Source organism: Bufo bufo, chromosome 1, assembly GCF_905171765.1.
Source record: "Bufo bufo chromosome 1, aBufBuf1.1, whole genome shotgun sequence".
NCBI lineage: Eukaryota > Metazoa > Chordata > Amphibia > Anura > Bufonidae > Bufo > Bufo bufo.
This window is the reverse complement of record NC_053389.1, coordinates 513,073,639-513,098,949: the sequence shown is the minus strand read 5'-3', so window position 1 is coordinate 513,098,949 and position 25,311 is coordinate 513,073,639. Positions and strand designations below refer to the sequence as shown.

The following is a 25,311-nucleotide window of genomic DNA, read 5'->3' as shown; positions in this document are numbered from 1 at the left end:
TTCTGTGATTAAACCTATAACTGTCACACAGCGCAAAAAAAAACAGGTCTCACATCTCTATTCAACAAAATCTGCACAGTTTTAGCTGGTCAAGTTATTTGTAGTGACCGTAAAAGCAGACTTTTTGTTCTTGGTTGAAAAAGCATTCCCAAATTTGCCATTCTGAAAATAACTAGTTTGTGGTATTTGAGGCCTACTTGAAATCTATCCCAAAAAGAAAATCTTACATTGAAGGTATTGATAGTGTGATTCAGAAAAACCTAAGACACACGCTAGCGTGCTGATAGAAGTGTCATTCTGTGATTAAACCTATAACTGTCACACAGCGCAAAAAAAAAAACAGGTCTCACATCTCTATTCAACCAAATCTGCACAGTTTTAGCTGGTCAAGTTATTTGTAGTGACCGTAAAAGCAGACTTTTTGTTCTGGGTTGAAAAAGCATTCCCAAATTTGCCATTCTGAAAATAACTAGTTTGTGGTATTTGAGGCCTACTTGAAATCTATCCCAAAAAGAAAATCTTACATTGAAGGTATTGATAGTGGGATTCAGAAAAACCTAAGACACACGCTAGCGTGCTGATAGAAGTGTCATTCTGTGATTAAACCTATAACTGTCACACAGCGCAAAAAAAAAACAGGTCTCACATCTCTATTCAACCAAATCTGCACAGTTTTAGCTGGTCAAGTTATTTGTAGCGACCGTAAAAGCAGACATTTTGTTCTGGGTTGAAAAAGCATTCCCAAATTTTCCATTCTCAAAATTACTAGTTTGTGGTATTTAAGGCCTACTTGAAATCTATCCCAAAAAGAAAATCTTACATTGAAGGTATTGATAGTGTGATTCAGAAAAACCTAAGACACACGCTAGCGTGCTGATAGAAGTGTCATTCTGTGATTAAACCTATAACTGTCACACAGCGCAAAAAAAAAACAGGTCTCACATCTCTATTCAACCAAATCTGCACAGTTTTAGCTGGTCAAGTTATTTGTAGTGATCGTAAAAGCAGACTTTTTGTTCTGAGTTGAAAAAGCATTCCCAAATTTGCCATTCTGAAAATAACTAGTTTGTGGTATTTGAGGCCTACTTGAAATCTATCCCAAAAAGAAAATCTTACATTGAAGGTATTGATAGTGTGATTCAGAAAAACCTAAGACACACGCTAGCGTGCTGATAGAAGTGTCATTCTGTGATTAAACCTATAACTGTCACACAGCGCAAAAAAAAAAACAGGTCTCACATCTCTATTCAACCAAATCTGCACAATTTTAGCTGGTCAAGTTATTTGTAGTGACCGTAAAAGCAGAATTTTTGTTCTGGGTTGAAAAAGCATTCCCAAATTTGCCATTCTGAAAATACCTAGTTTGTGGTATTTGAGGCCTACTTGAAATCTATCCCAAAAAGAAAATCTTACATTGAATGTATTGATAGTGTGATTCAGAAAAACCTAAGACACACGCTAGCGTGCTGATAGAAGTGTCATTCTGTGATTAAACCTATAACTGTCACACAGATAAAAAAAAAAAACAGGTCTCACATCTCTATTCAACCAAATCTGCACAGTTTTAGCTGGTCAAGTTATTTGTAGTGACCGTAAAAGCAGACTTTTTGTTCTGGGTTGAAAAAGCATTCCCAAATTTGCCATTCTGAAAATAACTAGTTTGTGGTATTTGAGGCCTACTTGAAATCTATCCCAAAAAGAAAATCTTACATTGAAGGTATTGATAGTGTCATTCAGAAAAACCTAAGACACACGCTAGCGTGCTGATAGAAGTGTCATTCTGTGATTAAACCTATAACTGTCACACAGCGCAAAAAAAAAACAGGTCTCACATCTCTATTCAACCAAATCTGCACAGTTTTAGCTGGTCAAGTTATTTGTAGTGACCGTAAAAGCAGACTTTTTGTTCTGGGTTGAAAAAGCATTCCCAAATTTGCCATTCTCAAAATTGTTGTGAACGGGAACAATGAGGAAAACATCTAATAAGGGACGCGGACGTGGACATGGTCGTGGTGGTGTTAGTGTACCCTCTGGTGCTGGGAGAGGACGTGGCCGTTCTGCCACAGCCACACGTCCTAGTGAACCAACTACCTCAGGTCCCAGTAGCCAGCAGAATTTACAGCGATATTTGGTGGGGCCCAATGCCGTTCTAAGGATGGTAAGGCCTGAGCAGGTGCAGGCATTAGTCAATTGGGTGGCCGACAGTGGATCCAGCACGTTCACATTATCTCCCACCCAGTCTTCTGCAGAAAGCGCACAGATGGCGCATGAAAACCAAGCCCATCGGTCTGTCACATCACCCCCATGCATATCAGGGAAACTGTCTGAGCCTCAAGTTATGCAGCAGTCTCTTATGCTGTTTGAAGACTCTGCTGCCAGGGTTTCCCAAGGGCATCCACCTAGCCCTTCCCCAGGGGTGGAAGAGATAGAATGCACTAACGCACAACCACTTATTTTTCCTGATGATGAGGACATGGGAATACCACCTCAGCACGTCTCTGATGATGACGAAACACAGGTGCCAACTGCTGCATCTTTCTGCAGTGTGCAGACTGAACAGGAGGTCAGGGGTCAAGACTGGGTGGAAGACGATGCAGGGGACGATGAGGTCCTAGACCCCACATGGAATGAAGGTCGTGCCACTGACTTTCACAGTTCGGAGGAAGAGGCAGTGGTGAGACCGAGCCAACAGCGTAGCAAAAGAGGGAGCAGTGGGCAAAATCAGAACACCCGCCGCCAAGAGACTTCGCCTGCTACTGACCGCCGCCATCTGGGACCGAGCACCCCAAAGGCAGCTTCAAGGAGTTCCCTGGCATGGCACTTCTTCAAACAATGTGCTGACGACAAGACCCGAGTGGTTTGCACGCTGTGCCATCAGAGCCTGAAGCGAGGCATTAACGTTCTGAACCTTAGCACAACCTGCATGACCAGGCACCTGCATGCAAAGCATGAACTGCAGTGGAGTAAACACCTTAAAAACAAGGAAGTCACTCAGGCTCCCCCTGCTGCCTCTTCTGCTGCTGCCGCCTCGGCCTCTTCTGCTGCTGCCTCGGCCTCTTCTGCTGCTGCTGCCGCCGCCTCGGCCTCTTCCTCTGCCTCTGGAGGAACGTTGGCACCTGCCGCCCAGCAAACATGGGATGTACCACCAACACCACCACCTGCGTCACCAAGCATCTCAACCATGTCACACGGCAGCGTTCAGCTCTCCATCTCACAAACATTTGAGAGAAAGCGTAAATTCTTACCTAGCCACCCTCGATCCCTGGCCCTGAATGCCAGCATTTCTAAACTACTGGCCTATGAAATGCTGTCATTTAGGCTGGTGGACACACACAGCTTCAAACAGCTCATGTCACTTGCTGTCCCACAGTATGTTGTTCCCAGCCGCCACTACTTCTCCAAGAGAGCCGTGCCTTCCCTGCACAACCAAGTGTCCGATAAAATCAAGTGTGCACTGCGCAACGCCATCTGTGGCAAGGTCCACCTAACCACAGATACGTGGACCAGTAAGCACGGCCAGGGACGCTATATCTCCCTAACTGCACACTGGGTAAATGTAGTGGCGGCTGGGCCCCAGGCGGAGAGCTGTATGGCGCACGTCCTTCCGCCGCCAAGGATCGCAGTGCAACATTCTTTGCCTCCTGTCTCCTCCTCCTCCTACTCAGCTTCCTCCTCCTCTTCTTCCACCTGCTCATCCAGTCAGCCACACACCTTCACCACCAACTTCAGCACAGCCCGGGGTAAACGTCAGCAGGCCATTCTGAAACTCATATGTTTGGGGGACAGGCCCCATACCGCACAGGAGTTATGGCGGGGTATAGAACAACAGACCGATGAGTGGTTGCTGCCGGTGAGCCTCAAGCCCGGCCTGGTCGTGTGCGATAATGGGCGAAATCTCGTTGCAGCTCTGGGACTAGCCGGTTTGACGCACATCCCTTGCCTGGCGCATGTGCTGAATTTGGTGGTGCAGAAGTTCATTCGCAACTACCCCGACATGTCAGAGCTGCTGCATAAAGTGCGGGCCGTCTGTTCGCTCTTCCGGCGTTCACACCCTGCCGCTGCTCGCCTGTCTGCGCTACAGCGGAACTTCGGCCTTCCCGCTCACCGCCTCATATGCGACGTACCCACCAGGTGGAACTCCACCTTGCATATGCTGGACAGACTGTGCGAGCAGCAGCAGGCCATAGTGGAGTTTCAGCTGCAGCACGCACGGGTCAGTCGCACTGCGGATCAGACACACTTCACCACCAATGACTGGGCCTCCATGCGAGACCTGTGTGCCCTGTTGCGCTGTTTCGAGTACTCCACCAACATGGCCAGTGGCGATGACGCCGTTATCAGCGTTACAATACCACTTCTATGTCTCCTTGAGAAAACACTTAGGGCGATGATGGAAGAGGAGGTGGCCCAGGAGGAAGAGGAGGAAGAGGGGTCATTTTTAGCACTTTCAGGCCAGTCTCTTCAAAGTGACTCAGAGGGAGGTTTTTTGCAACACCAGAGGCCAGGTACAAATGTGGCCAGACAGGGCCCACTACTGGAGGACGAGGAGGACGAGGATGAGGAGGAGGTGGAGGAGGATGAGGATGAAGCATGTTCACAGCGGGGTGGCACCCAAAGCAGCTCGGGCCCATCACTGGTGCATGGCTGGGGGGAAACACAGGACGATGACGATACGCCTCCCACAGAGGACAGCTTGTCCTTACCTCTGGGCAGCCTGGCACACATGAGCGACTACATGCTGCAGTGCCTGCGCAACCACAGCAGAGTTGCCCACATTTTAACGTGTGCGGACTACTGGGTTGCCACCTTGCTGGATCCCCGGTACAAAGACAATGTGCCAACCTTACTTCCTACACTGGAGCGTGATAGGAAGATGCGCGAGTACAAACGCACGTTGGTAGACGCTCTACTGAGAGCATTCCCAAATGTCACAGGGGAACAAGTGGAAGCCCAAGGCGAAGGCAGAGGAGGAGCAAGAGGTCGCCAACGCAGCTGTGTCACGGCCAGCTCCTCTGAGGGCAGGGTTAGCATGGCAGAGATGTGGAAAAGTTTTGTCACCACGCCACAGCTAAGTGCACCACCACCTGATACGGAACGTGTTAGCAGGAGGCAACATTTCACTAACATGGTGGAACAGTACCTGTGCACACCCCTCCACGTACTGACTGATGGTTCGGCCCCATTCAACTTCTGGGTCTCCCTTAACAATATATTATTCTACTCCAGGGCACTTCCTCATTCAATACTTTTTTTAATTTCATTTTACCATTATATTGTGGGGCAACCCAAAGTTGAATGAACCTCTCCTCTGTCTGGGTGCCGGGGCCTAAATGTGTGACAGTGGCCTGTTCCAGTGGTGGGTGACGTGAAGCCTGATTCTCTGCTATGACATGAAGACTTATTCTATGCTGACATGAAGCCAGATTCTCTGTTACGCGACCTCTCTCCTCTGCCTGGGTGCCTGGGCCTAAATATGTGACAGTGGCCTGTTCCAGTGGTGGGTGACGTGAAGCCTGATTCTCTGCTATGACATGAAGACAGATTCTGTGTTGACATAAGGCCAGATTCTCTGTTACGGGACCTCTCTCCTCTGACTGGGTGCCTGGGCCTAAATGTGTGACAGTGGCCTGTTCCAGTGGTGGGTGACGTGAAGCCTGATTCTCTGCTATGACATGAAGACAGATTCTGTGCTGACATCAGGCCAGATTCTCTGTTACGGGACCTCTCTCCTCTGCCTGGGTGCCTGGGCCTAAATGTGTGACAGTGGCCTGTTCCAGTGGTGGGTGACGTGAAACCTGATTCTCTGCTATGACATGAAGACAGATTCTGTGCTGACATCAGGCCAGATTCTCTGTTACGGGACCTCTCTCCTCTGTCTGGGTGCCGGGGCCTAAATGTGTGACAGTGGCCTGTTCCAGTGGTGGGTGACGTGAAGCCTGATTCTCTGCTATGACATGAAGACTGATTCTGCGCTGACATAAGGCCAGATTCTCTGTTACGGGACCTCTCTCCTCTGCCTGGGTGCCTGGGCCTAAATGTGTGACAGTGGCCTGTTCCAGTGGTGGGTGACGTGAAGCCTGATTCTCTGCTATGACATGAATACAGATTCTGTGCTGACATGAAGCCAGATTCTCTGTTACGGGACCTCTCTCCTCTGCCTGGGTGCCTGGGCCTAAATATGTGACAGTGGCCTGTTCCAGTGGTGGGTGACGTGAAGCCTGATTCTCTGCTATGACATGAAGACAGATTCTGTGCTGACATAAGGCCAGATTCTCTGTTACAGGACCTCTCTCCTCTGCCTGGGTGCCTGGGCCTAAATGTGTGACAGTGGCCTGTTCCAGTGGTGGGTGACGTGAAGCCTGATTCTCTGCTATGACATGAAGACTGATTCTGCGCTGACATAAGGCCAGATTCTCTGTTACGCGACCTCTCTCCTCTGCCTGGATGCCTGGGCCTAAATGTGTGACAGTGGCCTGTTCCAGTGGTGGGTGACGTGAAGCCTGATTCTCTGCTATGACATGAAGACAGATTCTGTGTTGACATAAGGCCAGATTCTCTGTTACGGGACCTCTCTCCTCTGACTGGGTGCCTGGGCCTAAATGTGTGACAGTGGCCTGTTCCAGTGGTGGGTGACGTGAAGCCTGATTCTCTGCTATGACATGAAGACAGATTCTGTGCTGACATCAGGCCAGATTCTCTGTTACGGGACCTCTCTCCTCTGCCTGGGTGCCTGGGCCTAAATGTGTGACAGTGGCCTGTTCCAGTGGTGGGTGACGTAAAGCCTGATTCTCTGCTATGACATGAAGACAGATTCTGTGCTGACATCAGGCCAGATTCTCTGTTATGCGACCTCTCTCCTCTGCCTGGGTACCTGGGCCTAAATATGTGACAGTGGCCTGTTCCAGTGGTGGGTGACGTGAAGCCTGATTCTCTGCTATGACATGAAGACAGATTCTGTGCTGACATCAGGCCAGATTCTCTGTTACGGGACCTCTCTCCTCTGCCTGGGTGCCTGGGCCTAAATGTGTGACAGTGGCCTGTTCCAGTGGTGGGTGACGTGAAACCTGATTCTCTGCTATGACATGAAGACAGATTCTGTGCTGACGTCAGGCCAGATTCTCTGTTACGGGACCTCTTTCCTCTGCCTGGGTGCCTGGGCCTAAATGTGTGGCAGTGGCCTGTTCCAGTGGTGGGTGACGTGAAGCCTGATTCTCTGCTATGACATGAAGACAGATTCTGTGCTGACATCAGGCCAGATTCTCTGTTATGGGACCTCTTTCCTCTGCCTGGGTGCCTGGGCCTAAATGTGTGACAGTGGCCTGTTCCAGTGGTGGGTGACGTGAAGCTTGATTCTCTGCTATGACATGAAGGCAGATTCTGTACTGACATCAGGCCAGATTCTCTGTTACGGGACCTCTCTCCTCTGTCTGGGTGCCGGGGCCTAAATATGTGACAGTGGCCTGTTCCAGTGGTGGGTGACATGAAGCCAGATTCTCTGCTATGGCATGAAGAGACTGATTCTCTGCTGACATGAAGCCAGATTCTTTGCTGTGGCATGAAGAGACAGATTCTCTGCTGACGTGAAGTTAGATTCTCTGCTATGGGACCTCTGTCCAATTGATATTGGGTCATTTTTATTTTTTTAATTTTTATTTTAATTCATTTCCCTTTCCACATTTGTTTGCAGGGGATTTACCTACATGTTGCTGCCTTTTGCAGCCCTCTAGCTCTTTCCTGGGCTGTTTTACAGCCTTTTTAGTGCCCAAAAGTTCGGGTCCCCATTGACTTTAATGGGGTTCGGGTTCGGGACGAAGTTCGGTTCGGGTTCGGATCCCGAACCCGAACATTTCCGGTAAGTTCGGCCGAACTTCTCGAACCCGAACATCCAGGTGTTCGCTCAACTCTATATGGCAGTATTTGGTGGGCTAGCAGTTCCGACAAGCTGGCGGTGAGCCGTTGGGCAAGAGGGTTATCAACTTTTTACATTCGAACATTTGGGCCACGGAAGCCTGCCTTTTTCAAGATGAATGCGACGACGGCACGGTGGAAGGTGGAGTGGAGGACAAATGGGAGGATAGAGGAGATGGAGAAGAGGCAGGTCGTGGAGGTCCAGGAGTGTGGCTTTGTGGGTTCTGACGGTGTTGCTCCCACTGGTCTCGGTGATGGAAGGCCAGGTGCCTTCTTAAGACGGTCGTCCCTATAATATTCTTTCTATAAGTATATCACACCCCTCAGAATGTCACACCTATCGATAGCACACTTATACCAGTCCTTAAAAGGACTTTTGTGGCCCTATCAGCTAGCGTTTGGTGTCCCTGACAGTCTTCCACTGATCCACACAGCAACCTCTCCTTACACTGGCAAAAAAACAGAATGTAAAATGGCTGCCAGATCAGGTTTATTTATAGGGTAGAGGGTGTATCCATGTGCTGAAACGATTAAATTATCAAACGCAAAAACACAAATGCAATAGCACTCTGCAACCAGCACTCTGCCCTGCCTCTATGCTGGATGTTGAATGAGGCATTGGTGTACATTTTGGCCAAAGCGTAATAAGCCACTCACCACGTCGCCTCAATGAGTGGTCCCTAACACTAGTTCCTACCTGTTTATGGGCCATGATAGCCACACAAAGTCCAGGGAGCGCAGGTACAGCATGCACGCCAGGCACACTCTGCTTTTACCCCCGTTCGGTGCCGTGACAGCTTTCATCGGATCCAGGGATGCAAGTACCAACATGCATGCTGAGCCGACTATATACTTCTCCATGCCTGGCGTGCATGCTGTACCTGCGCTCCCTGGACTTTGTGTGGCTATCATGGCCCATAAACAGGTAGGAACTAGTGTTAGGGACCACTCATAGAGGCGACCTTGACGTGGTGAGTGGCTTATTACGCTTCGGCCAAAATGTACACCAATGCCTCATTCAACATCCAGCATAGAGGCAGGGCAGAGTGCTGGTTGCAGAGTGCTATTGCATTTGTGTTTTTGCGTTTGTATGTGTATTTCGCCATAGCGATGTGCACCTGCATACATGGTTGTGCTGACTGAATCCCCCACATTTTTTCTTTGTAGTATATATTGGAGGCGTGGCGCTCTCCATGCAGTTATGCACACCTAACCAGTTAGTCTGCCCTGGAGGCTGGTTTTAAAATCAGTATAAAACTGAGTCTACTTTTACAGCGCCTACCAGTAGCCATTTGGCTCCAGGAGAAGTATATAGTGGGCTCAGCATGCATGCAATTTCCAAGTGAATTTCTATTGCGCATGCGCTAGAACTTAAACACATTTTCATTTGTCCATTTTGTCCTGCGCATGTCGTTGGACTTATATATTGGATTGCTATGTCTATCCATTGCGCTTGCTTTTGGTCTTAGTGAATTTCTAGGTGGATTTCCATAGCGCATGCGCTAAAACTTAGAGGTGATCTCCTTTGTCTATCTTAAACTGCGCATGTCATAAGACTTGTATGTTTTTCTTGCCATATCTATCCATTGCGCCTGCATTCAATCTTGATGGATCTTCAAATAGATTACTATTGCGCATGTGCTAGAACTTAGACTCAGTTTTCCTTGTCCGTTTCCACTACGCATGTTATTCGACTTGTATATTTTGCTTGCTCTAGTTTCTTTTGCGCTTGCATTGGGTCTTAGTAGATTTCACATGGATTTCTATTGCGCGTGTGCTTAAACTTAGACGGTAGTTTCTTTTCTCTATCTTATGCTGCGCATGTCATTGGACTTGTATGTTTTACTTACCATATCTATCCATTGCGCCTGCGTTTGATCTTAGTGGCTTTCCAGGTAGATTCCTATTGCGCATGTGTTGGAACTTAGACTCAGTTTTCCTTGTCCGCTAAGGCCTCTTTTACACTTGCGTTGTCCGGATCCGTTGTGTACTCCATTTGCCGGAAGTGCCCGCCGGATCCGTAACACCGCAAGTGAACTGAAAGCATTTGAAGACTGATCCGTCTTCAAAATGCGTTCAGTGTTACTATGGCAGCCAGGACGTCAGAGCGCCCCATGCGCATGGATGACGTGATCCATGCGATCACGTCATCCATGCGCGTGGGGCGCCCTGGCGTCACTCTGAAGCGCCCCGGGAGCCGCAGAGACGGTAAGTATACTGCTCCCCCGCTCCCCACTACACTTTACCATGGCAAACCGGACTTTAGCGTCCTGGCAGCCATGGTAACCATTCAGAAAAAGCTAAACGTCGGATCCGGTAATGCGCCGAAACGACGTTTAGCTTAAGGCCGGATCCGGATTAATGCCTTTCAATGGGCATTAATTCCGGATCCGGCCTTGCGGCAAGTGTTCAGGATTTTTGACCGGAGCAAAAAGCGCAGCATGCTGCGGTATTTTCTCCGGCCAAAAAACGTTCCGGTCCGGAACTGAAGACATCCTGATGCATCCTGAACGGATTTCTCTCCATTCGGAATGCATGGGGAAAATCCTGATCAGGATTCTTCCGGCATAGAGCCCTGACGACGGAACTCTATGCCGGAACAGAACAACGCAAGTGTGAAAAGAGCCCTTACACTGCGCATGTCTTTGGACTTGTATATTGCACTTGCTCCAGTTATCTTTTGCGCCTGCGTTAGGTCTTAGTGTATTTTCACATGGGTTTCTATTGCGCATGCACTCAAACTTATACGAGATTTTCTTTCTCTATCTTATACTGCGCATGCCAATGGACTTGTATATCTAATTCTGTCTATCTATTGCGCCTGTGTTTTAATCTTTTCTCCTCCTAGGAACCGGTCTATCCTTGCACATGCGTCGGGACTTTGTCAACTTACTGGTTGTACCTATTGCGCATGCTGGAAGACTTACAGTTTGAGATCAGGTAAGTTTTGATCTCAAGATGCTAGCTTGGGACTTCTGGATGGGTTTTCTTATCCACCGATATCGCGCATGTCGGTGGACTGGTTTACAGAGCTAGATACATCTTGAGATGTGAACTATCTTATCCCCTTGGCTATTTTTTATTATTATTTCTTTTTCTTGTTCTAGTTTTTCTGGTTTTACTGTTATATTATTACATAGATGGAATGCTTCGTTCTTTTATGTATTAATATGTTTATATTTCATATCCTTCTAGGGATCTCATTAAAGGGAATCTGTCACCTATTTTGAGCATATAAAACTGTTAACATAGCAATGGTCAATAAAGTACCTTCATTCCAGCATGCGTCTTCTTTCTTTTATTCAAGTTTTCATTTAGATCAAAAAGCGATTTTTCTGATATGCTAATTAAGCTTCAAGGTGCCCAGAGGGGCGTTAATACTCTCCTCTAGTGCCCAGTAACGCCCCCCTGCAGTGCCCAGCCCACCTTTCTTCCAAGCCCTGTGTGGCGAAAATAACCTCGCCACTGGGTTTTGGAGTGGCCTGGTTGCCAGCCTCTTCCCCCAGGATTATGGGCCCTCTCATCAGCCCATGCAAAACTTAAACCCCATGGTGATTTGACTGTGTTTGTGGCATCTGAGTGCTCAGATCCAAGCCATATGGGGACATGTGGGGTTTTGAGGTGTGTGACAGAACCATCTGTCTGTGTAATTGTATTGTATGTTATGTGATGGTACCCAGATAGCTCATTTTATTGTATTTGTGTATTCTGAGTGCTATTCACCTAATGTGTATTGGTGATTTCCCTTTGTCCTGAGAGATAATTGAATTGCTCCTCGGGTGTCTCCAGGGCAGAGAGGAGGAAACCATGATGCATTGTGGGGATGTGTTGTGTCTGTGTATCCTGAGTGCTACGTATCTGTCCTGTGTCACAGTTTTCCTTCTGGTCCCCTAGGGGCGTGTACACCAGATGGGGACCTGCATAAATACGGGCAGGTAGCCCTCAATAAAGTGTTCCTGTTTTACACTCAACATAGAGCCTCGTCTCATGTGTGTGGGGATTGCTATACGTGTATACTCCCCTGGCTATTACTCCTAGCTCTTGTAAGAGCTGTTCCTTTTCCTGGTTCCTGTGGTGGTATCGGTGTCGTGCTTGGAGTCCTCGGGAGGCACTGGGAGCATTTATCAATGGAGGTACCTGGTCGGGGTGCTAGGAGATCCGTTACACCCAGCATGCCTCCTCAGAAATAAATTTACTCCCACATCCTTGCCGAATGGCGCCGCCCCCTCCGCTACGTCATGTCATTTATTCACCCCACGATCCTTGCATCCTCCTTTCTTGCCCTCCGAAATCTCGCGCAGCTGCAGTATCGCTGACTGCCTGCGCCTGTACGATACTCCGGCTCCTGAGGGCAACAGCCTCAATAGTGTCACTGGGCATGCACCGAGCCCAGTGACGTAATCAGAGCGCTGTTTCCTCAGGAGCCGGAGTATTATACAGGCTCAGGCAGTCAGCGATACTGCGGCTGCGTGAGATTTCAGAGGGCAAGAAAGGAGGACACAGGGATCATGGGGTAAGTAAATTACATGACGTAGCGGAGGGGGCAGCGCCGTTCGGCAAGGATGTGGGAGTATATTTATTTCTGAGGAGCTGTGCTGGGCTTGGAAGAAAGGCGGGCTGGGCACTGCAGGGGGGTGTGACTGGGCACTAAAGGAGAGTAATAACGCACCTTGAAGCTTAATTAGCATATCAGAAAAATCGCTTTTTTATCTAAATGAAAACATGAATAAAAGAAAGAAGACACGTCCTGGAATGAAGGTATTTTATTGAACATTACTATGTTAACAGTTTTATATGCTCAAAATAGGTGACAGATTCCCTTTAATCTGTTAGAGGAATGGTGCATATGTGAACCCCTCATTCAGTCCATGTGGGGCCAAACTTCTAAGACGGTAAATCCATCTTGCTTCTTCCTGTTGTAGTCTTCTATCCAAATTGCCCATTCTGGGGTCCAACTTCATTTTTTTAATTCCCCCACACTTTTAGGGTCTGAATATTGCCATTATGTTTTGTTTGCACATGTCTGGAGAGGGGAGTTTAATAAAAGTAGTGTAATGACCGGCGTCACGCAAAGGGAGGGAAATGGAAAGGCCCTGTCCAAGGGAGAGGGAAAGATGGTGACCCCTGACTCACCTTGCGGCTGGCACCTGACTGCCCTGATGTCCCTAGACGGGTTCCTCACCCGTACGCCGATCACGTGCCTAAACCCTGGCTTTCCCTAAGATGAGCCCTATGTAGTGAACGGGGCGGTGGGGTCACTAGTCCGCACCACTGACACTAAGAGGAAAACACCAAGGAGAGGACAGACAATACAGACAAACATATAATCCCAGGTGGGCGACAACAGCAGACCACCAAGGCCCAACAGGGATCCGGAGGGTAACGTTCTGGAACAACAACCAGGGAACACAGCTACACAGCTCCAGTGGGTCAGTATAGAAGTCCAGGCAGGAAGCTCTATATCTGGCAACCAGAGAAGTGAGAGATGGGAATATAAGGAGGTTGGGAGTGCTGGACAAGAAACAGCTGAGGAGGAGAAGCTACGGATCCCTGAGTGAGCCAAAAAGGATTGCAAGGCAAACCCAGAAAGCTACCATTAATAAACAGCACTGTCTTTAGATATAGAGCGCGCAGCCACCCGCTGCGACTTCCTGACCCCGGGTATAACGGAGTCAGGCGTGGCTCTTGACACCCTCATGACAGTACCCCCCTTTCTACGAGGGGCCTCCGGACACTCAGGACTAGGTCTTTCAGGATGAGAGGCATGAAAAGCCCGAACTAACCTGTCGGCGTTTACCTCAGATGCTGGAACCCACATTCTTTCCTCGGGACCGTAACCCCTCCAATGCACCAGATATTGAAGAGAGCGGCGGACCCGACAAGAATCAACAATTTTGGATATTTGAAACTCTAGATTACCATCCACAACAACAGGAGGAGGTGGCAGCGGTGACGGTTCTAGAGGTGGAACATACTTCTTGAGTAACGACTTATGGAAGACGTTATGGATTTTAAAAGTCTGAGGTAGCTCCAGGCGAAAGCAACGGGGTTAATGATGGCTACTATTTTGTAAGGGCCAATGAACCTAGGACCCAGTTTCCAAGAGGGAACCTTTAATTTAATATTCCTAGTAGACAACCACACATAGTCATTCACTCCTAGGTCCGGACCTGGCGACCGTCTCTTATCAGCCCTGCATTTATATTTACCTCCCATATTTTTCAAATTAGATTGCACTTTCTGCCATACGGAAGAAAGAGATGACGAAAACCGTTCCTCTTTGGGAACCCCAGAAGACCCCCCCTCTTTGAAAGTACAGAATTGGGGATGAAAACCATATGCACCAAGAAATGGTGACTTGCCAGTAGATTCCTGACGGCGATTATTTATGGCAAACTCGGCTAACGGTAAATATGATGACCACACCTCTTGGTTTTCAGACACAAAACATCTTAGATATGTCTCAAGGTTTTGGTTGGTACGCTCAGTCTGTCCATTCGACTGAGGATGGAAAGCTGAGGAAAAGGACAAGTGTACCCCCAAACGGGAACAAAAAGCTTTCCAAAATTTAGAAATAAACTGGGTTCCCCGATCCGAAACAACATCGGAAGGGACCCCGTGAAGCTTCACGATTTCACTGATGAATACCTGAGCAAGAGTCTTAGCATTAGGTAGTGCGGGTAATGCAATGAAGTGTACCATTTTGCTAAACCTGTCCACTACTACCAAGATAACTGTTTTACCCGCAGACAAAGGTAAGTCAGTGATAAAATCCATTGATAGATGTGTCCATGGCCTATTGGGAATGACAAGTGGCAATAAAGACCCTGCAGGACGTGTATGAGAGACTTTCGCACGCGCACAAGTAGAACAGGAAGACACAAAATCCATTACATCCTGACGCAACCTTGGCCACCAAAAACGACGAGACAATAGCTCCAAGGTTGCTTTACTACCCGGGTGCCCAGCAAGTGCCGAATTATGATGTTCCTTTAATAATTCGAGACGCAGGTTTAACGGTACAAACAATTTCTCTGAGGGGCAAGAGACCGGGGCGTCCCCCTGGGCCTCTAACACCTTCCCCTCCAGAACAGATTGTACCGCAGAGACAACCACTCCTCTTTGTAGAATGGGTACCGGATCACTCACATTACCCCCTCCAGGGAAACAACGAGATAATGCATCTGCCTTGGTATTTTTTGCCCCAGGACGATAGGTAATAACAAAGTTAAACCTGGTAAAAAATAGCGACCACCTAGCTTGTCTAGGGGTGAGACGCTTAGCTGATTCGAGGTACAGAAGGTTTTTGTGGTCCGTAATCACAGTGACAGGGTGGATTGCCCCCTCTAAAAAGTGACGCCATTCTTCAAATGCTATTTTAATAGCTAATAGTTCCCTATTAACAATATCATAGTTCTTCTCTGCTGCAGATAGTTTTTTAGAAAAGAACGCACAAGGACGCCATTTGCCAGGAGATGGACCCTGAGACAGCACAGCCCCCACTCCCACCTCTGACGCATCAACTTCAACAATAAAAGGCTGGGAGACATCAGGTTGGATTAGTACAGGTGCCGAGGTAAACCTCTCTTTTAGAGAGGAAAAAGCAATTTTAGCGGCGTCAGACCATTTAGAAAAATCAGTCCCCTTCCTAGTCATGTCAGTAAGGGGTTTTACAATCACCGAATCATTTTTAATGAATTTTCTATAGAAATGTGCGAAGCCCAAGAACCGTTGCAGTGCTTTGAGGTTCTCAGGAAGATCCCAATCTAAAATTTCCTGGACCTTCCTAGGATCCATACGGAAACCTGAAGCAGATAATAAATAACCTAGGAACTGTATTTCCTGAACGGCGAAGACACACTTTTCAATTTTAGCATATAATTTATTCGTCCGTAGGACCTGCAGTACCTGTCTGACATGCACCTCATGTGTTTTCAGATCAGACGAATAAATTAAAATATCATCTAGGTATATCACCACAAACCTGTCGATAAGATGACTAAAAATGTCATTAACGAAATGTTGGAAGACAGCAGGAGCATTGGTCAGACCGAAAGGCATGACTAGATTTTCATAATGCCCCTCAGGGGTGTTAAAAGCTGTCTTCCACTCATCCCCTTCCTTGATATGAATCAGATTGTAGGCCCCCCTAAGATCAAGTTTGGAGAACCACCTAGCACCCGCAATCTGATTAAACAGGTCAGGAATGAGAGGAAGAGGGTATGGGTCTCGGATGGTTATCCAGTTTAATTCGCGAAAATCTAGGCAAGGACACAGGCCCCCATCTTTCTTTTTAACGAAGAAAAACCCTGCAGCCACGGGTAAAGAAGAGGGTCTGATGTGTCCCTTAGCCAAGCTCTCGGAGATATAATCTTTCATGGCTTGTCTCTCTGGACCCGAAAGATTATATAACCCGGTCTTGGGTAATTTTGCACCGGGAATCAGGTTAACCAGGCAATCATAAGGACGGTGAGGTGGTAACTTCTGACAACCCTTTTCAGAAAAAACGTCCTCAAAGTCCGAAACAAATGTAGGTAGAGTAGCTATGGAGGCTACTAAGCAATTGCTATTTAAGCAATTTTCTCTGCAATGCTCACTCCACTCCAATATCTCCCTGGCCTGCCAATCCACCACTGGATTGTGCGCTACCAACCAGGGAAGACCCAACACCACAGGAGTGGGAAGCCCCTCCAGAACATAACATGAAAGCCACTCGTTATGGTGGTCCCCTACCCGAAGGTGTAAGTTATGGACAATGTGAGTGAGGTTTCTCTGAGACAGAGGAGCAGAATCAATAGCGAATATGGGAATAGGTCTCTGTAGCGTACAGAGAGACAAACCCATAGTGTGGGCAAAATGGGCATCTATCAAATTTACTCCTGCTCCACTGTCTAGAAAGAAAGAAATAGTCTCCGTCTTAACACCAAAAACAACAACCGCTGGCAACACAAATTGCGATGTTCGTATGGAGGAAACGTATACCCCCCGGCTGACATCCTCCACACAGCCTGGGGTTAGTAGTTTTCCGACGGTCTTTTGTTTTTGAGAAAGGAAGGACAGACATTAATAAAATGACCCCTCTCCCCACAGAAAAAACAAACTCCACGCCTACGGCGAGCCTCAGGAGGACTGACCTGACGAGTAGTTCCTCCTAGCTGCATAGGCTCGTATAAGTCCGTACAGACTAACTGCTGCTTGGGAGGGGTTACCAATTGCTCAGGATTTTTCAATCTGTCCCTCAGACGTCTATCTATTCTGATAGAAAGGGACATAACAGCATCAAGGGAAAAGGGGGTCTCATACAGCGCAAGCGCATCCTTAATCCTTTCGGATAACCCAGAGCAGAACTGACTCCTGAGAGCGGGGTCGTTCCACTGGGTATCCGTAGCCCAGCTACGGAACTCTGAGCAATACTCCTCTACTGGCCGCTCTCCCTGTAGGAGTCTCCGTAACTTTGATTCAGCCAGTGCGATTCGGTCAGGGTCATCATATATGAGACACAAAGCCCCAAAAAATTCATCCACTGACCGGAGAACCTGGGAATCAGTGGGTAAAGAGAACGCCCAGGATTGCGGGTCCCCCTGAAGCAGGGAAATAACAACCCCCACCCGCTGTTCTTCATTACCAGAGGAGTAAGGGCGCAGCTTAAAATATAACTTACAGGCCTCACGGAACGTCACAAATTTGTCCCTTCCCCCAGAAAATCTGTCAGGAAGAGCAACCTTGGGTTCCGCAACAACCTGGTTACCTGTAGCAACTGCTGGGCTTGCGGTCTGTAGCAATTGCTGCTGTTGCTGGAGGACCGATGCCTTCAATCCTGCCACCTCCAAAGACAGGCCTTGAAGTTGCTTTGACAAAGCAGCAATTGGATCCATACTGGATTCTAAGTAGGTAGAAAGAAAATATATATTTTTTTTTTACCTACACAAAATAAGGGCCATAATGTAATGACCAGCATCACGCAAAGGGAGGGAAATGGGAAGGCCCTGTCCAAGGGAGAGGGAAAGATGGTGACCCCTGACTCACCTTGCGGCTGGCATCTGACTGCCCTGACGTCCCTAGACAGGTTCCTCACCCGTACGCCGATCATCTGCCTAAACCCTGACTTTCCCTAAGATGAGCCCTATGTAATGAACGGGGCGGTGGGATCACTAGTCCGCACCACTGACACTAAGAGGAAAACACCAAGGAGAGGACAGACAATACAGACAAACATATAATCCCAGGTGGGCGACAACAGCAGACCACCAAGGCCCAACAGGGATCCGGAGGGTAACGTTCTGGAACAACAACCAGGGAACACAGCTACACAGCTCCAGTGGGTCAGTATAGAAGTCCAGGCAGGAAGCTCTATATCTGGCAACCAGAGAAGTGAGAGATGGGAATATAAGGAGGTTGGGAGTGCTGGACAAGAAACAGCTGAGGGGGAGAAGCTACGGATCCCTGAGTGAGCCAAAAAGGATTGCAAGGCAAACCCAGAAAGCTACCATTAATAAACAGCACTGTCTTTAGACATAGAGCGCGCAGCCACCCGCTGCGACTTCCTGACCCCGGGTATAACGGAGTCAGGCGTGGCTCTTGACACCCTCGTGACAAGTAGCTTGCGCAATAGAAATTCACTTGAAAATTCACTAAGATTGAACGCAGGCGCAACAGACAATTATAGCAAATGTAAAAATGGAGAAGAAATGATAGCGGCACTCACCCGGGTGTAGCAAAAAAATATCTTTGATCCAGGAAAGACAGGTACAAAGTAACAGCAGGCTAATATGTAAGTCCAATGACATGCGCAGTGGAATATGGATAAGGCAAACTGTGTCTAAGTTCTAGCGCATGCGCAACAGAACAACAGTAACGATTGGACCAGCAACAGAATGGGAGTGACTAGACGCCACAACACACTATGAAGTCATCCCTGATAGGCTATAAAGGTGAACATAGTAACAAAATTGATACTTAGTAGCTAATGAAATGATGACGCCATCAGAGGGAAGTTTTATAAGCCTGGGTCCAGCCCCCCTCACAAGCAGACTGCACGAAACCCCTGAGGACGCCAAGTGTTTGGCGAAACATGTCGGGGGGCAGATTGTGAAGAGTGTTTTTTTAGACAGAGTGTGATTGTGAGAAGAAATTATCACAGTGAATGCATGTAATAGGGAGGCCTGTGAGGCAGAAAAGGTATCATAGTCTCCCAGGCAGAGTGCACTCTGACATAAGCAGTGCAAGCATATCCTATAACGACAGTGATCATTTCTAGTAAGGGAGCCTGTGAAGCAGGAAACATGATAGCCTCCTAGCTGGTTTACACTGTAATACAAACAGTGTAAGCGCAAGTTTTAACGACGGAAAAACAAACTCACAGACACAGCTGATAATTTTAAACTTTAGCAATAGGTAGGAATATTTTACTAAAGGAAATAAATGTTACGTTTTACATAAGTCAAAAAAATAGCACATGTAACCAAGAGACAATTATTTGTCATATCGATCATTTGAAAATAATTAATGTGCTGAAACGTCTCATTTGGCCGGCCTGTCCCACCTGATGGATGTGTCATGGGTCAAAGTTCGGCACAATGCAAAAGAATATGGCGCCGGCGGACGTTGCCATATGTTCGCAAATTCGGCGTACTGCGAACGAGCAAAGTTCACCGCGAAACGATCGCCGGGAGAACCGCAAAGCCATCTTTATATGGCACCCCTAAATCGGTATTTGGCGAAATAGGTATATAGTACCCCTCAATCACTATTTGGCAGAAACAGATACCTGCGAAATAGGTATATAGCACCCCTCAATCAGTATTTGGTGAAAACAGTTATATGGCACCCTTCAATTAGTATTTTGTGAAAGCAGGTGTATCGCAGCCCTCAATCAGTATTTAGTGGAAGAAGGTATATACTAAAAGCCCCCCTCAATCAGTATTTTGTGGAAGAAGGTATATTGCACCCCTCAATCAGTATTTGGCAGAAACAGGTATATAGCACCCCTCAATCAGTATTTGGCGGAAACTGGTATATAGCACCACTCAATTTGTATTTGGCGGAAACAGGTATAAAGCACCCCTCAATCAGGATTTTGTGGAAGAAGGTATATCGCAGTTCTCAAGCAGTTTTTTAGGGGGCAACATGTATATCACACCCATTGCAATTAGTTACTCCAATTGCATTTGTCCCTCTATGTAGCTACGGTATCGCAGCAGAACCGCACACAACTGCTGCACAATACAAATACATATGCATAATAACTGTGGAGCCCCAGTTATGGGTCTTCAACACAGTGAAAGCCAGATAACCCTCAAAGGAAGGAAAACCGACCAAAAGGGTGTCCCCATTACAGAGATCACCAAATCCACCATATTAAGTGGCCCCTATGTCAAGATCCCGCTCTTTTACAAGCTTTAGGATGTGTTGGGGAAGACCTAAGCCAGTTATCCATCCACAGACAGCTGTTTCGGGGTGTTGCCCCTCATCAGTGTGGAGTAGGATTCTGGCTAATCGGGAGCAATGCCTTGGAGACTACTCAAACAAAACAATAGCTGATCTTAGGGAGACCATCTACAGAAATCACTGTGGAGCCTCATTTAAGAGTCTCAACACAGCAATCCAAAGTGCAAAGCTCCCTGAGAAACAGTAATATGCAAAATAACTGTGGAGCCCCAGTTATGGGTCTTCAACTCAGTCAAATCCAGATATCCCTCAAAGGAAATAAAACCGAGCAAAGGGGTGTCCCCATTACAGAGATCACCAAATCCACCATATTAAGTGACCCCTATGTAAAGATCCCGCTCTTTTACAAGCTTTTAGGATGTGACGGGGAAGACCTAAGCCAATTATCTATCCACAGACCGCTGTTTCGGGGTATGGCCCCTCATCAGTGTGGAGTAGGATTCTGGCTAACCGAGAGCAATGCCTTGGAGACTACTCAAACAAAACAATAGCTGATATTAGGGAGACCAGCTACAGAAAACACTGTGGAGCCTCATTTTAGAGTCTCAACACAGAAATCCAAAGTGCAAAGCTCCCTGGGAAACAGTAATATGCAAAATTACTGTGGAGCCCCACTTTGGATTGCTGTGTTGAGACTCTTAAATGAGGCTCCACAGTGTTTTTTGTAGCTGGTCTCCCTAAGATCAGCTATTCTTTTGTTACAATACAAATTCACCATAATATAATTTCTATCTTAGAAAGTATAATATAAGTATATCACACTCCTCTATATCACATCTATCGATAGTACACCTATACCACACCTTAAAAGGACTTTTGTGCCCCTATTAGCTAGCGTTTGGTGTCCCTAACTGTCCTTGCTCCAAAATGCAACCTCTCCCTACACTGGTAAAACACATTATGTAAGATGGCTGTCAGATCGGGTTCTGTTATAGGATTGGGGGTGTGTCCATGTGTTGAAAAATCTCAATTGGCTGTCCTGTCCCACCTGATGGATGTGTCATGGGTCAAAGTTCGGCGCTATGCAAAAAAATATGGGGCGTGCGAATATCGCAATATGTTCGCATGTTCAGCGAATCGCGAATGAGCAAAGTTCGCCGCGAAACGACCGCCGGGCGAACTGCAAGGCCATCTCTATCCCCAAGCAATACAGAATCTTTTTCATCATCATTACCTTCTTTTTCTCCTGCTAAGAATTCTAATTTTCGCATATCTATAGTAAGTCCCGATGCTGTGCACTCCTGTGCTCACCATGTATGCCACTCCGCTCACGGACTGTATGTCTCGAAGGGCATACGGTTGTGTGCATGAGCCCTTATCCTGTGACCGCTTAATGTACCTCCAGCCACAGAATCCAAAGTTCTTTGCTGTCAGGTGAATGCCTATTGCCTAATTTTTGGGGCCTGTACTTGCCGGCAGTAACAAATTTATCCTGTGACCGCCTAATGTACCTCCAACCACAGTATCCAAAGTTCTTTGCTGTCAGGTGAATGCCTATTGCCTAATTTTTGGGGTCTGTACTGGCCGACAGTTAAATTTTTTATCTCTAGCCACATAATCACACCCTTGTCTCACTCCTCTGCCTCTCATTATGGTGGCGTACGAAGCGCATTCATCATAAGGACCTTCTAATGTCACAGGTTCATGTGACTGTGCCCCCCACACCATACTGTGCCCCCTTATACCCTGGACATAACTGTATCCCTTTCCCTGCCCACGCCATCCTTTTTTGACCTGGCATGAGCAGGAAAAATATGCAGATTGCAGTGCTAAGGACCTTTGAGCCACAATCTGTGTCAGAAATACGCCTAACATAGATGTATTTCTACATAATAAATGATCAACTAATTGTATTATTATTCGGGGGTAGGGCTAATATCTTTATATTATATAGATTCTAGTGTATTATACTGTGCCCTGTATTTCCCATTAGAAAATGATCCTTGGAAAACACATTCCTCAACCCTGACCACCAGGACCAGGTAGTGCTCTGTCAGTAAATGGCAGCCTCCCCTCTCCGCTACGCTGCTCTGCTGGTGCTTATTCTGAAACATCCAATTTTTGCCATCAATTTAATGCATACCAAAAATGCTGTACAATGGCGTCCGTTCACCATACAGTTCCATGGTAGAAAAAAAAATTACATAGAGTGCTGCGCATTTTTATACAGTTGTGTTCAAAATTATTCAACCCCCAATGCTGTAAAGGGTTTTAGGGAATTTAGTGTACATTTGTAATTGTGTTCAAAATGAAATCTTACAAGGACTTTTTAAAGAACCAAATGCAACTAAAATGACATCAATTGTTTTTGTAATACAGTATTAAATGTTTTTTTTTTATATTTCTTCATTGACACAATTATTCAACCCCTTAAAGACTACCACTCTTAAGAACAGAGGTTCATTCAAGTGTTTTCGATCAGGTATTGAAAACACCTGTGGATGTCAAGGAGCAGCAATCAAGCATAATAAGCACCAATTAGGCAGATTTAAAAGGACTGTGATACTCAACTCCTTCTAGACATTTACTGGTGTGTTTACAAACATGGTGAAGTCAAGAGAATGGTCCAGGAAGACAAGAGAAGAGGTGATTTCTCTTCACAGGAAGGGCAATGGCTATAAGAAGATTACAAAGATGTTAAACATACCAAGAGACACCATAGGAAGCATCATTTGCAAATTCAAGGCAAAGGGCACTGTTGAAACGCTACCTGGTCGTGGCAGAAAGAAGATGCTGACTTTGACTGCTGTGCGCTACCTGAAGCGCAAAGTGGAGAAAAGTCCCCGTGTGACTGCTGAGGAACTGAAAAAAGATTTGTCAGATGTGGGTACTGAAGTTTCAGCTCAGACAATAAGGCGCACACTGCGTAATGAAGGCCTCCATGCCAGAACTCCCAGGCAAAGAATAAGAAGAGTCGACTGCAGTATGCCAAAAGTCATGTGGACAAACCACAAAAGTTTTGGGATAGTGTTCTGTGGACTGATGAAACAAAATTAGAACTGTTTGGGCCCATGGATCAACGCTATGTTTGGAGGAGGAAGAACAAGGCCTATGAAGAAAAGAACACCTTGCCTACTGTGAAGCATGGCGGCGGGTCAATCATGCTTTGGGGCTGTTTTTCTTCTACAGGTACAGTGAAGCTTCAGCGTGTGCAAGGTACCATGAATTCTCTTCAGTACCAGGACATATTGGATGAAAATGTGATGCAGTCCGTCACAAACCTGAGGCTTGGGAGACGTTGGACCTTTCAACAGGACAATGATCCCAAGCATACCTCCAAGTCCACTAGAGCATGGTTGCAGATTAAAGGCTGGAACATTTTGAAGTGGCCATCGCAGTCACCAGACTTAAATCCGATTGAGAACCTCTGGTGGGACTTAAAGAAAGCAGTTGCAGCGCGCAAGCCTAAGAATGTGACTGAACTGGAGGCTTTTGCCCATGAAGAATGGGCGAAGATACCCGTAGATCGCTGCAAGACACTTGTGTCAAGCTATGCTTCACGTTTAAAAGCTGTTATAACTGGAAAAGGATGTTGTACTAAGTACTAAGATTGAATGTCACTTGGGGGTTGAATAAAACTGATAATGATGTGAGGACAGAAAAGACATTTGTGGTTTTTTCATTATAAATGTTATGTTATATTTGTCTGACTTACAAGTGCCTCTTTGATTTAATTGTAAACAAGATGACTGAAATGATCAAAATCAATGTCAAACTGGCCAAAACACTCAATTTCAGTGGGGGTTGAATAATTTTGAACACAACTGTACATCAAGCCGATAGGAAATATTTTTTCTTTAGGCTCCAGCAGGGCACATTTTTAAGACTTTCCCTTTAGGACGCATAAAAATGGCCCCTGATTAAAATACATATTTTTTTGTGGTCATTTGTGCCAATGATCCCCCTCTGTTATATCACTGTCAGTGTTGTGGGACCATTTGTGAACTTCTAGTAAGTGTTTGCTGGCTGCAAATATGACCTGAAGGTTTTTAAGGTTCGCCTGCCATTAAAGTGAATGGGGACAGACGCGAACGCGTGATTCATGTACATTTGATCGCGAACGCGCGTTTGCGAATCTTCCTGGCCGATGTTTGTTCATCACTACCTTTTTCCATCAAATATTGATTGAGGCCTGCGATATACCTGCTTCCACAAATTATTAATTAAGTGGTTCGATATACCTATTTCCACCAAATATTGATTGAGGCCTGCGAGATACCTGCTTCCACAAAATACTGATTAAGGGGTTTGATATGCCTGTTTCCACCAAATATTGATTGAGGCCTGTGATATTACTTTATACAAAATACAGATTAAGGGGTTCGATATACCTGTTTCCACCAAATATTGATTAAGGCGTACGAGATACCTGCTTTCACAAAATACTGATTTAGGGGTTCGATACACCTGTTCCACCAAATATTGCATGAGGCCTGCGATACACCTGCTTCCACAAAATAAAGATTAAGTAGTTTGATATACCTGCTTCCACCAAATATTAATTGAGGCCTGCGATATACCTACGTTCACAAAATACAGATTAAGGGGATTGATATACCTGTTTCCACCAAATATTGATTGAGGCCTGCGATATACCTGCATCCACAAATGATTGATTATGGGGTTCGATATACCTATTTCCACCAAATATTGATTGAGGCCTGCTAGATACCTGCTTCCACAAAATACTGATTAAGGGGTTTGATATACCTGCTTCCACAAAATACTGATTGAAGGCTGCTATATAGCTGCTACTACAAAATATTGATTAAGGGGTTCAATATACCTGTTTCCACCAAATATTGATTAAGGCCTATAATATATCTGCTTCCACAAAATACTGATTATGGGGTTTGATATACCTGTTTCCACAAAATACTGATTAAAGACTGCAATATACCTGCTTACACAAAATACTGATTAAGGGGTTCAATATACCTGTTTCTACCAAATATT

At 46.4% G+C, this 25,311-nt stretch overlaps 1 long non-coding RNA gene across 1 annotated transcript; it reads right to left on the bottom strand.

Annotated features, from left to right (window-relative positions):
* Nucleotides 1-8,139: 8,139 nt before the first annotated feature.
* On the bottom strand, nt 8,140-24,845 carry LOC120987105. The gene is made up of 3 exons (XR_005775915.1): nt 24,725-24,845; nt 24,585-24,612; nt 8,140-8,150 (listed from the first exon to the last, which is right to left on the bottom strand). It is a non-coding gene; the product is annotated as an uncharacterized LOC120987105 (long non-coding RNA).
* Between the last annotated feature and the right edge of the window lie 466 nt (nt 24,846-25,311).